The following is a 13,636-nucleotide window of genomic DNA, read 5'->3' as shown; positions in this document are numbered from 1 at the left end:
ATTGTTTGTGTTAGTTGGGTTGTTAGGGAGGTAGGCTCGTTTAATAACTTCCTAATAAAATATAATTGATAAGAAAATTGAGCCTATACTCTGAATTCCATATTCAGTCTTCAACTCTTCTCATTTTCGTTTTTTTTTAATTGCATCTCATGTAACCCAGGATAGTCTATAACTCCCTATGTCATCAAGGATGGCTTCGAATTCCTGATTCTCTTGTCTCTGCCTCCCGTGTGTTGACATTGTATGCACTCACCTGGTTGTATTGGGCCTCACAGTAGCTCAGACTGGACCTCAACAGTGTAGCTGACCTCACACTCCCCAGCAATCTTCCTGTCACAGCCTCCAGAGTGACCAGGAACCACCAGGCCTGGTCTCAACTCTTCTCTAGAGCAACATCTCTACTTGGGTATTTAACCAGCTTTTTGAGTAATAACAGGCAAAACCAAATTCTTGTTCCTGCCCCATGCCTGCTCCTAGTCGGTATTTCCCATGCCTGTGGGTGACAGTTTCATCCTTCCAGCCACACAGGCCAAAAACTTAATGGATCAGCAACAGCTTTAGTTTTCATGCCCTCAATCTGATCTCTCAGCAAATCTAGCATGCTTAAGTTTGAATCAGTCCATAATGGGGCCCCTCCTCTCTGCTTCAACTACTGTCTTGGGCTGCTCTTCCAGCATTACCTCTTGGATTCTTTCTTTCTTTCTTTCTTTTTGGTTTTGTTTTTCAAGATTGGGGCTTCTCTGTGTAACCTTGGCTGTCCTGGACTCGCTTTGTAGATCAGGCTACTTCTTGGATTCTTGACAGTTAACGTCCAGTGGTTTTCCTTCCTCGCTTACCACTGTGAATGTTCTTTCCACATTCCCAGACTGTTTTATCAACTGGGCTGCAGTGTGACTCAGTTGGTGGAGTGCTAACCTAGCATGTGTAAAGGCCCCCGGGTTCCCTCTCCAACACTGCAATAAATAATGTTTTGTTATTGTTATGTTATTCCTGTGCTTAAAATCCTGTTACATTTAGGTGTGGTGGGATCATAATTCTAGCCCCTTGGGGGGCTAAGGCAGGAGGATTACAGAAAATTCTAGGTCAGCCCTAACTATAGAGTGTTTCATGCCAGCTGGACCTACAGTAAGATGCTGTCTTGAAAAATAAAGCCCTGTTACAGCTCCTTGTGGATGGTGTGTGTGTGATGTGTAGATATGTGCAAGTATGCAGACCTGTGTGTTCAAGTCTGGAGGCCAACTGACATCAGGTATCTTCTGTCACTCTTCACCTTGTCTTTAAACTTATTATTATTATTATTATTATTATTATTATTATTATTATTATTATTATGCATGTCACATATGAAGCAGACAACTCTAAGAGTTAGAATTGGTTTTTCCTTTCAACGTTATGTGGATTCTAAGGAGCAAACTCAGGCCATTAGGTTTGCACAGCAAGCACACTACCTTTACCTGCTAAACCATCTCACCTGCCTCACATTATTATTTTTAAAAGGTTTTTTTGTGGGGGGAGGAGTTCAGACAGAGTTTCTCTCTGTAGCCCAGGCTAGCCTGGACTCACTTTGTAGATCAGGCTGGTAGATCTGCCTGCCTCTGCCTTCTGAGTGTTGGGATTAAAGGGGTGCGCCACCATGCCCGACTTATTTTCATTTTTAAAAAGAATTGCATACATGAGGACTGAGTTTCATCATTTTCACCCCTCTCCCTCCTCCAACTTGTCCCATGATCCCCATATATATCCTACTAAATATGTGTGTGTGTGTGTGTGTGTGTGTGTGTGTGTGTTACATACGTATCCTCATATCCAGATAAGTGTAGTTAATACTTCCCACCAAAGCTTTATTTTTGCAATAGAGACTATTCCAGAGATCCACAACTGGTCAAAATCCAGAGACATGACCATTGCATGCCCAGCCCCAGTTGATACATCTCTAGCATAATAACCCCTACAACTAAGGGGAAAATCAGGAAAAAAATATATATATGTATATGCACATACATATACATACATACTACTGAGTTCATTTAGTGTTACTTGTAAGGCTGAGCACGTGGGTAACCTGCCAAGGGGCATAGCTCAAAAGGAAACTGAGTCTCCTCATAGCAGCCACTGATTGTAGCTCTTTGTCTAGGCGTGGGGACTTGTGAAATCCTACCCCCCTTCCATTCGCATCGCCATCTCAAACTGGTATTGTCATTATGGAGGTCCTGTTTAGGCAAGCATATTGGGATTTCATGGGTGCAGCTTCCCTGTCATGTCCAGAAGACACTATCTAGTGGCAGACTTTCTGGTCTTGTGGCTCTTGCACTTTTTCTACGCCCTTTCCCTGATCTCCCTTTCACTGTTCTAGGTCAATTTCAGCTTAATTCCTCCCAAGTCCTGGGTCTGAAATGTGCCCTATCTTCAGCACTAAGGTCTTACTTTCAGGTTCCTGAAGGACAATGGCAATAGCCTATATTTTGGAGAATTCTCTTGGACTCCCCCTGACCAAAAACTGGAAGGGAGGTTTCCCATGCTTGGTGCTGGTTTGTTGTTGTTGTTGTTATTCTATGGCTGGGGGGGGGGGGAAATCACTCCATGTGACCCCCCTCATTACAATGTGTAAAAGTATGTATTACATATATGTGTATGTGTTACGTAAATTTATAAAATAGTCTTTCCCTATGGCCTTTTCAAACATCCTTAGTATTATTTCTCTCTCCTTCCCTTTCCTCCTGTATTACTGTCCTCCCCCCCCCACCTTACTTTTTAGACAAAATGGTTCTTACTAAACCTGTAACTCACCTACCTATTAGCTAGGCTGGCTGGCTAGTGAGCTTCAGGTGTCCTGTTTCTACCTCCCAACACTGCAATTACAGGCCTGAGCCACCATACCCAGCTTTTTTTTTTTTTTTTCTGATTAAAACCACTCCTTTTCATTTATTTATTTATTTATTCATTCATTCACTTTACATCCTGGTCATAACCTCTCCCTCCTCTTCTCCCAGATCCCCCCTCCCTCCCTCCCTCTTCCCCGCATCCCCCCTCCCCTATTCCTCTGAAAAAGGGAGCCCACTCACCCACCCACACCAGCACATCAAGTACCATTAGGACTGAGTACATCCTCTTCTTCTGTGGCCTGGGCAAGGCAGTCCCAGCAATGGGCAGTGATCAAAGAGCAGGCAATAGAGTCCATGGCAGAGACAGCCCACGCTCCCCTTACTAGAGGAGCCACATGAAGCCTGAGTTGCCCATTGGCTACATCTGTGTAGGGGGCCTAGTTCCAGTCCATGCATGGTCCTTGGTTGGTGCTTCATTCTCAGCAAGCCCCTCTGGGCCCGGGTTAGTTGACTCTGTTGGTCTTCCATGCCCAGTTTTTTTTAAAGTTGGCTCAGAGCCTGACCAAAATCAGGACCTGAAGCTTGAGTAGTGCTTTACCCACTGAGCTATCTCCCCATGAATCTTAAATGATAAACATTTCAATCTGGTTTACAAGAACCTGGCTGATTTGTCCCCACACCTCATCTAATGCCCCTCCTTCCGACTTTTCCAACTCCACAAACCATTGTGTTCTTTCCTTGTGTAAGACTGCAACTTCTAGCAAATTCACCTCACTGTGGTCTATATTTCTCCATAGCATTTAACAAATAGGTACACTGGTATATGTACATAAAGCATATTTGACTATTCCCAAAAGATTATAAATGAAACTGAAGAATTCCTATTATCCAGCATTTTGTTTTTGTGTTCTTAGTCTTATTATGTGCCAAGAATCAAATTCAAAGTTTGCACATTCTACACAAGTACACCCCATATTGACTAGTATTTTTTGCTTTAATTTTACTGTTTTGATGCACAAATACTATTAGTCCATATATATGTATATATATGTACACATATATGTGTATATATATATGTAGTGTACGCGCATGCACACATGCGCGCTCATGCGCGCACATGCGCGCGCATGCGCGCACAGTTTGTAGTCTAGGAGTCCTTGACTAAACCATGTAGCTTAGGTGAACAAGTCTGTGCCATTTGGTTTTCTGTAAGTTCATGCGAGACATTGCCTAATAACAGTTCTTAGAAACTATCACTATTGTTAAGGGATGCATGATTGTATACAATAATTACTTATTTGCTGTGTATATAGTGTATAGTCAGTTATATACACAATGCATTAAATAGAAGATACATTAGATACCAACTGATGTAAATCATTTTACATATTAACATTTGCAGCTTTGCATTGTGGTGTCTGTAAATAATCCCACAGTTTGGTGAAATAAGCAGGAGAATCACAAACTCATGATCAGCCTGGGCTGTACAGCAAGTTCCAAGCTAGCGTAAGTTGCACAAAGAGTTCCTGTTAAAAACATGCACACATTTTTGTTCATATATGATAAATTTATGTAGTCACGGACTACTAACTCTAATGCATATGTATATGAAGCTATTGTTTGTTCTTATCTGTTATGTTTACGGACTGTTTCTCACGATAGAATATTGTTCCATGAGAGCAAGGAAGAAGTCCCCGCACCTAACCCACATCCTGAACTGCACAAACGGAAAAATAAAATGAATGAACGCCAAAAGCTCTGAGCTTATGTTGGATATATCTTCTAATTTTGAGCCACTATCATGTTCCATTGCCTTTTCCCATCCTCACAGAGTACACACTTCTAGGAAATAAACCCAGGTTTGCATTTTCCCATCTTCCAGGGGCTGATGCCCACCACGTGCACAAGGCATTAGCGGGACAGGACTACAACTCCCAGTATGAATTGCGCATCGGGATCATACCACAAATTGTAGGGGATATTTGAGACTGAAACTGGCGAAAGACGCACAGAAGTAGGGAGAAGCTCCCCTCTATTCAGACATCTATGGTACACCCCAGACCCGGCCCTCTAAGGCCCCGCGCTTCCGAGCTCCGCGCAAACTCTGGTTCTTTTTGCCCGACGGAGGTGGTTTGCTCTTCCGTTGCCCTGTGGCTTCGGCTTATCTCCAGAAGGAAGGCAAGGCGTCCGCCCAGCACTGGGGGTGAGCGGGAGTGCATTGCCCCCAAGCCCCTGGAGAGCATTTGCAAGAGGGTGCGTCCCTAATCCCAACTTTAAGGATCCTTAACGGGCACATTTGGAGGTTGTGGGGCCCGGGTGGCATTCAGAGGGTGTCTACTGCTTAGGAGACCCTAAGGAGGCGGTGCTTGGAGACTAGGGTGGCATTTAGGAGTCTGTTTTATGAGGTAGTTTTCAGACGCAGATTTATACATCTTGGAAGCAGCGCTTAGGGCCGCTTGGGGGAAGGCTTGGGGTCTGCCTATGAGTGCTCTGTCGGCGGACAGGATTTTCGGGCTCTCCAAGAAGAGAGAAGTTTGAAGTTACTAAAAATCAAGCCAGGAGTTGGGGAGGGCTTGTTTCGGGACTGGACCCAGTGACCATGAGAACGTGGCATTGTGGAGGATACGTATCAGTGGCCTTTATGACCTCTGACTAGATGATGAGGTCTGCGCAGCTGGTTATTCTAGGGCAGTGAGACCCAAACACTTCAGGCGCTCAGACGCCCGCAGAGCAGCCTCTTAACGGAGGCCGCGAAAGACTGTCTGCCGGGTTTTTCCGAGCGGACCTCGGGCTACCAGACCACCAAGTAGTCCTTGCTAGCCTCTTTATTCATTTATGAGGGTTGGGGCTGTGGTGCGAACCCTCTTTCGCACCTGGTCCACTTTAAGTGTCAGCTTATGAATTACTCTCTAGGGGGCGGATCAGCCTGCGGAAAGGGCGTGTTGACGGGGTATCCTGAAGTCTGCCTCACAAACTAGAGTTTACTGACAATCCATACAATAATCTGTGAAGGTGAGTAGCGCCCGGAGGGGTTTTTTTTTTTTTTAACTCGTCCACAGGTGCTATGCATAATTCATGAGGGGCGTGGCCTTTACAGTTTCTACGGATTGGGGATCTGAAGTTTTCCCTCACAGGTTCCAGGATTTAAACCTGGCATCTATCGCCGCAGGCATTGTTCATGCCTTATATCACAGTAATTCTAGATTACTAACCGAGACTCTGGATTCAAATCACAACCATCTTTACTGGTGTGAATCTTTGGCAAGTCTTTCCCAGGGGCCGCAAAAGTGGTTATGCAGCATAATAAGAATAACTTACATCCATTTAGTGACTTTTATTAATCCATTTTATCTTCACAACGTCTCAAAAGTAGTTTTCATCCTACTTCATGGATGAGGAATTTGAGACACAGGACATTGAAGTAATTTGTCCTAAAGACGCACAAGTGAGTGGCCGAACTAGGATTCAAATCTGATCTGTCTGGTTTCAGCGTTAGATAACGTCCCTCCAAGCCAATTACCGCTGGCCTCGCATCCCCTCCCTCCTCTGCGCTCCTCCAAGCCAATTACCGCTGGCCTCGCATCCCCTCCCTCCTCTGCGCTCCCGGGTCAGGTCTCCTATTCCTCTCTCTCCAGGCTGTCACTATGTCTCCCTAGGCTTGCCAGAGAATTGGGGACCTGCCTGCCTCAGCCTGCCAAGTGCAATGGGATTACAAGGGGTAGTTGGGAGGCTGAGTGAGATGGGAGGACCTCTTTATTAAGGAGTGTTTGAGACCCAGCATGGGCAACAGAAAAACTATCTTTTTCTTTTCCTCCTCTCTGATCTTTCCTCTCCCCTCCCTCTTGCCCTCTTCTCCCTTTTTTTCCCCTCTATGTCTCTCTGGGTCTGTTTCCCCCAGACTTGCCTGCTGTTAGTGATTCTCCCGCCGCAGCCTGCCAAATGCTATGGAATTACAGGAGTTATGCTAGCACCCCACAGCAAAGCCCTGTCTTTTAAGAAAACAGTACTGCAGCGGGGCATGGTGGTGCACGCCTTTAATGCCAACACTTGGGAGGCAGAGGCAGGCAGATCGCTGTGAGTTCAAGGCCAGCCTGGTCTACAGAGTGAGTCCAGGACAGCCAAGACTAAGACAGACAGACCCTCTCTTGAAAAACCAAAAAAAAAAAAAAAAAAAAAAAGAAAAGAAAAGAAAAGAAAAGAAAACAGTATTGAAACTGATCAGGTTAATTATATGGTACTATGTGCCAGGCACTGTTCTAGAACCTTTCTACATATTTACTCAATCACAACCTAAGTTCTTGTTCTTAATTCTCCTTTTCTGATCTGGATGCATTCAAGTTAGTGACTGGATATGTCCTCACACAAGTAATTTTAGATTAAAGCAAATATGCTTACATACTACCTTTACTTACATATATTTGAAAATTGTAACAGTGCCTTGTGGCAGCACAATAAGACCCTTTCTGTAACTCATTTTCACAACACATTTCATCACTCTGAGGTGGGTACATTTTTCGAAGCAGGGTTTGCTGTAGTGTACTGTTTGTTTTTATGATACTATGGGTTGAACCCAGGGTGTTGGGAATGTGCTTTGTCTATTTAATTTATTACTGGCATTGCTTGCCAAAGGCATATAGTGAGTCTGGAATTAGTTGGAACAAGATAAGCCCTGAAGTGGTCAAGGATGAGAGGAGCAAGGACTGCGTTCCCCTCTGGCTTTGCAGGGTTATCCCTTATGACGTATGCCTTGACTACTGTCATAATCTCCCCCCTGCTGGGTGGGGCCACCTAGAGTGGAAGGTTGCCTGTCAAGCCTCATGAATAATTTTATGAACTGGATGGGATTTGTACTTTTTTGAGACAGGGTTTCTTGTTATACAGGCTTGCCTCAAACTCAGGATCTTGTGTCCACCTTCCTGCTGCTAGGATTACAGGCCACCTTGCACACATGCACACGTGCACACATGCACACGTGCACACGTGCACACGTGCACACATGCACACGTGCACACGTGCACACGTGCACACATGCACAGCCTAGTTGCCCCCGACCACCCCTACCCCATCCCTGCCACCTGGAGAAATGGTCTTTATGTGTAGCCCTGGCTGTCTTGGAACTCAGTAGACCAGACAGGCCTTATAGTCAGAGATCCTACTGCTCCTGCCTCCGGAGTCCTGGGATTAAAGGGCATACACCACCTTTCTTGACCTCTCTGTTTTAAAGTTGAACTGCTGCTGCTGCAGCGTCATTCAGTATTCAGGAGCCAAGGGAGTGCATTTTCCCTGCAGTAGCCCCATTTCTTGCTTACTGAGTATTAGATGGAGCAATAAGGCAGGCCTACCTCTTTTGTTCCATCCCACTGAGACTCGTGCATTATTCATGAATAAGATGTAGCTTTGGTCTCCTTGATTCCCGGTAGCTGCAAGATCATTCATTATTCATGAGCATTGGGTGTGGTTGCAATGCCTTAACATCTACTTTCTGGCTACCTAGTCTTAGTAAACCCATCACCTTGCTTTATAATTCACGATCCAGAAGAATGGCCTTGAGGTCCTTCCCTGATTTCTTTGACAGTTTAGCTGCAGTAGTTCTTTTTTGTTATTTCATGGGGCGTGACCTTTTGAGCTATTTTTCTAGTTATTGCCTCCAGAGCCACTTGGTGGCGCGATTGCCCTTCAAATTAAAGCAGTCCCAACCTGGGCAGGGAAAATACATGATTCATAAGTGGGCGTGGCTCTCTTGCATCCGGGTTTCTGGGGGCGGGGCTCAGGGTTTTGTTCCGGCCTCAGGCTCTGCCGCCGCCATCTTGTGTCGGCTGCTGAGGTGAAGGAGGTGGTAGCGAAGACCACACAACCACAGCGGTCGGGGGAGGAGAAGGTGTCTGTGAATCCTAGCTGGCTCAGGCAGCAAGGGAGGAGGAGGAAAAAGAAGAGGGTGGCGGCCGAGCTTGACTTCGGCTCCTTGTGGAGTTGGCGGCGGCGCGACCCGGGGAACCGGCATTGGTAATAGCTTTTCTCAGCACCTGGCTAGAATCAAGGGCTCTGGGAGGTATGGGAGGGTCCCTGGCTGGCTCTGTGCCAGCACGATGTCTGGGGTGCACTACGGTGTCCTGGGTATCAGGAATCACTATAGGCATGTGGGTGTGGGGGAGTGCAAATCCTGGGGCGGGGTGGATCGTTTCTGTCTGAGACCACCTCTATTCCCTTGGGTTCTGAGATCTGACCTTGACATTAGACCCCTATCTCTGCTTCTGGAGACTTCTGGCTCAGCATTATAACCAGATATCTTGCTCTCTTCCGGAGCCTTGTGTTTCCTATCAGAACTCCCCAGTCTCCGATAAAGACACCGGAATTGAGCATTGCTTCTGCTTGTAAAAGCCATCCATACTCGAGATCTCCCTTAAGACTCCTCCTGATATTTGCTCTCATGGCTCAAGAGGGCCAGACTTAAGAAACGATCCGTGTGGCCTTCATTTCCAAAAGAAGAGCCTTGTCTAGCATTTTTGTCCAGAATCTACCCCCTCCCCCCAACACACACAAGGGTACTATCTCTTCTTAGAGCTGCCATCTGGATTAAACCCTATGAAAAGCTATCTGCCTGGCCTTCCTGTGGGGAGACCCGTTCCTATATTTAAGGTCTCCCAACACCCCTTTGACAGCATCCTCCATCGTGGACACTTGGCATTCTTAGTCACAGACTCTTTTCAACATCTGCTTTTAGAGGCTCCCTTGGTTCCTAGAATCAGCACTTAGAGACTTTCCTTGCTTTTTGGGACCTCCCGCGCGCCGCCCCCCCCCTCCCTTTACATGCTTGCATTGTTCTTAGGCTGTCCCTTCATAGGCCTGGTCTTCCTCATCAGCCATCCTTAACCTTAACCTCCAGTATATTTCCTTTAGAGCCTCTCAGGGGACTAGACACCAGGGAGGACCTGTTTGGACACAATTCTCCATTAGTGAGCTTCTGCCACCATCTACTCTTTCAGACTGTTGATTTGTAGCCCCATCTGCCAGATGGTCTCATCCTAGACCCAACTTCTGCCTTCAAAAGCAGAGCAGCCTTCTAGCTTCTCTTTTATAGCGCCCTTAAATGTAAAAACAGGCCTCAGAATATTTTTTATTTCTTTTTGGGGGGTGCTGGGTTTTTTTTTGTTGTTGTTGGTGGTGGTTTTGGGGTTTTTGTTGTTGTTGCTTTTTTTTTTTTGAGAAAGGGTTTCTCTGTAATAGCCCTGGCTGTCCTGGACTCACTTTCTAGACCAGGCTGACCTGGAACTCACAGAGATCCTACTGTCTCTGTCTGGGAATAAAGGTGTGTACCTCCACTACCCGGCTTGTCTTCATCATTTTTAAAGGTTCCTAGCATCCGCATTCAGTGTGTCTCAGCTTTTGCTTTTGGCCTCACTCAATCCCATTATCACTTGCAGATACCCCTTTCCCCAACAGGCCCATTTATCCCCCACCAGGGTAGAAATATCTCAATATCTATTTACCAAGGTTCTGTGAGTCACAGAATTGATTAGAGAAACCTAACTCCACTTGGAGATCTAGGCAGTATTTGCTTGGTAATGTTGTAATTGTTGTTGCTACAGAGTTTCACTATGTAGCTTTGCCTGGCCTCAGATTCTCAGAGGCCAGCCTGCCTCTGTCTCACTAGTGCTGCGATTAAAGGTTGTGCGCAGCCGTGCTCAGTGCTTCATAATCTTTTTAAAGCTTGAGCTATCTGAAATTAATCTTCCCTTTTCCACCCTATGAGAGCAGCTGTGGTGCCTATTAGAACCACACAAGACCTTTGTTGCTCCATTAGAAACCCCTTTTTAAGAGTCCACCCTCAGAGACTTCTCCTAGCTGATTAGCCCTAAATCTCCCAGCACTATAGTGTCACCATCAAAGACATTTTTCTGTGAATCCCCATTACTTTTGGTGAAAGGCTTCTACAACTAAAATCTGCAACTCAGCCCCAGCATCTTCCTGCAGTAGTCTCTGAAGGGGAGATAAACCTGTTTCTGTTTTGATCCCAAGTGTGGGATAGAGAAGAGGGCAAGATGTTTTACCGCTTAGATGTGAGAAAGCAGGATGTTTTTCCACTTAGAAGTCATACTGCTTCGTGGGGGAGCTTGGTGAAAAACATTATTGAACAGACTGAGAGGACACACACACATACATACATACATACATACATACATACATACATACCCAAGGAGAAGAGGCTTTTGGTTGGGACTTGGTTTTTGGTTGTTCATCCCTGCACTTCAAGAGGCTCCTAAAGAGAACTGCTACAGGGAAAGTTTCAAGGCTTTGGGCTCCAGCTGAGGCTTGGGGTTCCAGCTGCTGCTCCTGGTTCCAGCAGCACTTTGGTGGAATTGCTGGTCTGCTGAAATCCTGCTGACTATGCCAGGGACTGATATCCTTAAGGTTTCATTGTAGTGCTTTTTTAATATCCTTTTCTGATTGTTTGGGTTAGTCGGGTTGTTAGAGAGGTAGGCCCATTTAATAGGTTCATAATAAAATATAATTGATAAGAAAATTGAGCCTACAAGTCTCAGGTTCTATATTCTCCCACCTCTTTGTACAGATGCAGATTTAAGTCTTTCTTAATACCTTTGTCCAATGCCCCATCACTTGTAAGGCCTGCTTGGGTCTCTTCCTATCTTCTTCACAGCTTCTTGAGCTCAATCACTTCTTGATGCCTTTGTCATACTCCTAAAATCTTTTCAGTTAAGAGTCCCCAACATCCTCCCCTGTACTGTATCTTCCCCCAGCTTACCCAATTAGTTGACTTTGTGCCTAAGCCTGTCCCTGGGTTCCCCTGCCCAGCCTTTCTCTGCTTTGGAAACAGAATATTCTCGGGCTTTAGCCATCAGTTTGGGAACACGAGGTAAGTTTGAAAGGCTTTAATTTCAGCTTTGCCAAGCAAGTTTTGGAAGATAGAGTCTAATAGAAAAGGCTGAACACATGTTGAAGAAGGAAGGATGTAGATTCCTTAATGAGTTTGGGGTTTTTTGTTTTCTTTGTTTTTTGGATGAGTGGGGGCGGGGGGGTGTCTCTGCCCTATATTCTTCCTGCTTGCATTGATAAAAGGGTTCTCCAAAACCTGGCAATTGAATTCTCCTTTTTTATTTTTATTTTTTTGAGACAGGCTCTCACTCCACTCCATTGTGGAGTCCTGCCTCTGCCTCCTAAGCACTGGGCCTGTGGGCATATACTGCCACACCTGGCTTCGAAGTCCACTTTGGAACCAAAGCTGCTTACTTATATCCTTGTTGCCAGCACTGGGGGTGGAGAGGTAAAAAGGTCTGATAAAGAGCTCTCTGGCCCTGGATCTTGTCTGATGTAGGGAGTAAAGAAACAAAGCAGCCAATGACAGGCAAGGGAGATAACTAAGTAATGGAGGCCCCTGTGGGTGCCTGGGGAGGAGCTTATGTCCTCAGGTCCCTCAGCTATGACCACAGGTAGCCTCTTTAGCCTCCTCAGGAAGACAGTTCCTTTTCTCCCAGCTTTTGGGGAAAATGGGCTTAGAGGAAATGAGATCTCCATGATAAGTCACTGTCAGTAAATGGAAAATAGGAATTACCTTTGTCTTCCTCCTAATTTATCAAGCCTCTTCCTACCCAAGTTGGATCTAAGCACTGCCAGCAATTTCACTGGCAGACTTTGACCCTAGGCAGCCTTGTACCTCCCCTCTTCTCTCTTTTGTCCTGTACCTCCCATCTCTGAGCAGTCTGGGCTGGACCCAGAGCCAAATCCTGCCATTACTCACCTAGGAAAACCACACATACACTGTTTGCTGCCAGCTGCATGATACTGCGCGAGTAAGTGCAGTTCTCTAAGCTTTCACTTTCTATTTATGGTAGGAGCATAAGCATGTAGTTCACAGGCATTGTTAGGGTTAGACAAAGCCCTTAACTCTTGTGACCAGTGCAGTAGATAATAGGAAGCTCTTGTCATTGTGTTCATGTTTGAATGTGATGGTGCCAAGACGAAACCATAGGTATGTTGGTGGTATTGAGGGTCCTAGCTTCTAATTACAGGCACCTGAATCCACCACTATTACACTTCACTTCCAACAGCAGGCTGTATTGTTTTTCCCACTCTGGGATCCAGTATGTCACTTGATCATGTGAGCTCAGGTTTTCTCATTTGTTCAACAAGGCCCTTAAACCCTGTCTTGCAGGGTCAGGACAATTGAGAGCATGAAAGTTGCTAACTCTGAAAAGTGGCTTGGACTTAAGAGTCATTGGGTCTGGTCTGGTCCCAGTTCAGCCACTCTGAGTGGGAACTTGGGTCAAGTCACCAAATATCCCTGAATGAAGTTTTCCCTTCCATGTGAACTCGGTTAAAAAGTAGTAGTGCAATTCCCATAAGGTTGCCCTGAGGACAGACAACAGCAAGGTTTATAAAGTGCTTAGTGTAGCTCTTGACACACAGAGGACTCCTAGTAAAGGTTCATTTATCATGACTTCTCATCTGTTGAAGGGACTTCCCATGCCAAAAGACTTTAGAAGTGTGCAGTTTTTTCACTTTCTGTAGCTGGTTTTATTGGCCTGGGTTTTCCATTCCTAAAACTGAGAGAAGGGTTTAGGCATTGGAAAGCTCTTACAAAGTGAGGGATACCTATAGAAATGATACCTATAGAAATCAAGGTTTAAAACCTGAGTATTTGGTATGTACACATCTGTTCTTGGATCTTCCCAGAATAGTCTTCTCTTCCTTTTACTATGTAGGACTGGAGCCTTTCCCTTATGCTGGGCTAGGGAAGGATAAAATGACTTATCGGTCAGCTGTGTGGATTTGCACGGCAAACCACCTGGGTTTAAATC

This window comes from Acomys russatus, chromosome X (genome assembly GCF_903995435.1).
Source record: "Acomys russatus chromosome X, mAcoRus1.1, whole genome shotgun sequence".
Taxonomy (NCBI): domain Eukaryota; kingdom Metazoa; phylum Chordata; class Mammalia; order Rodentia; family Muridae; genus Acomys; species Acomys russatus.
This window is presented reverse-complemented; position numbering follows the sequence as displayed.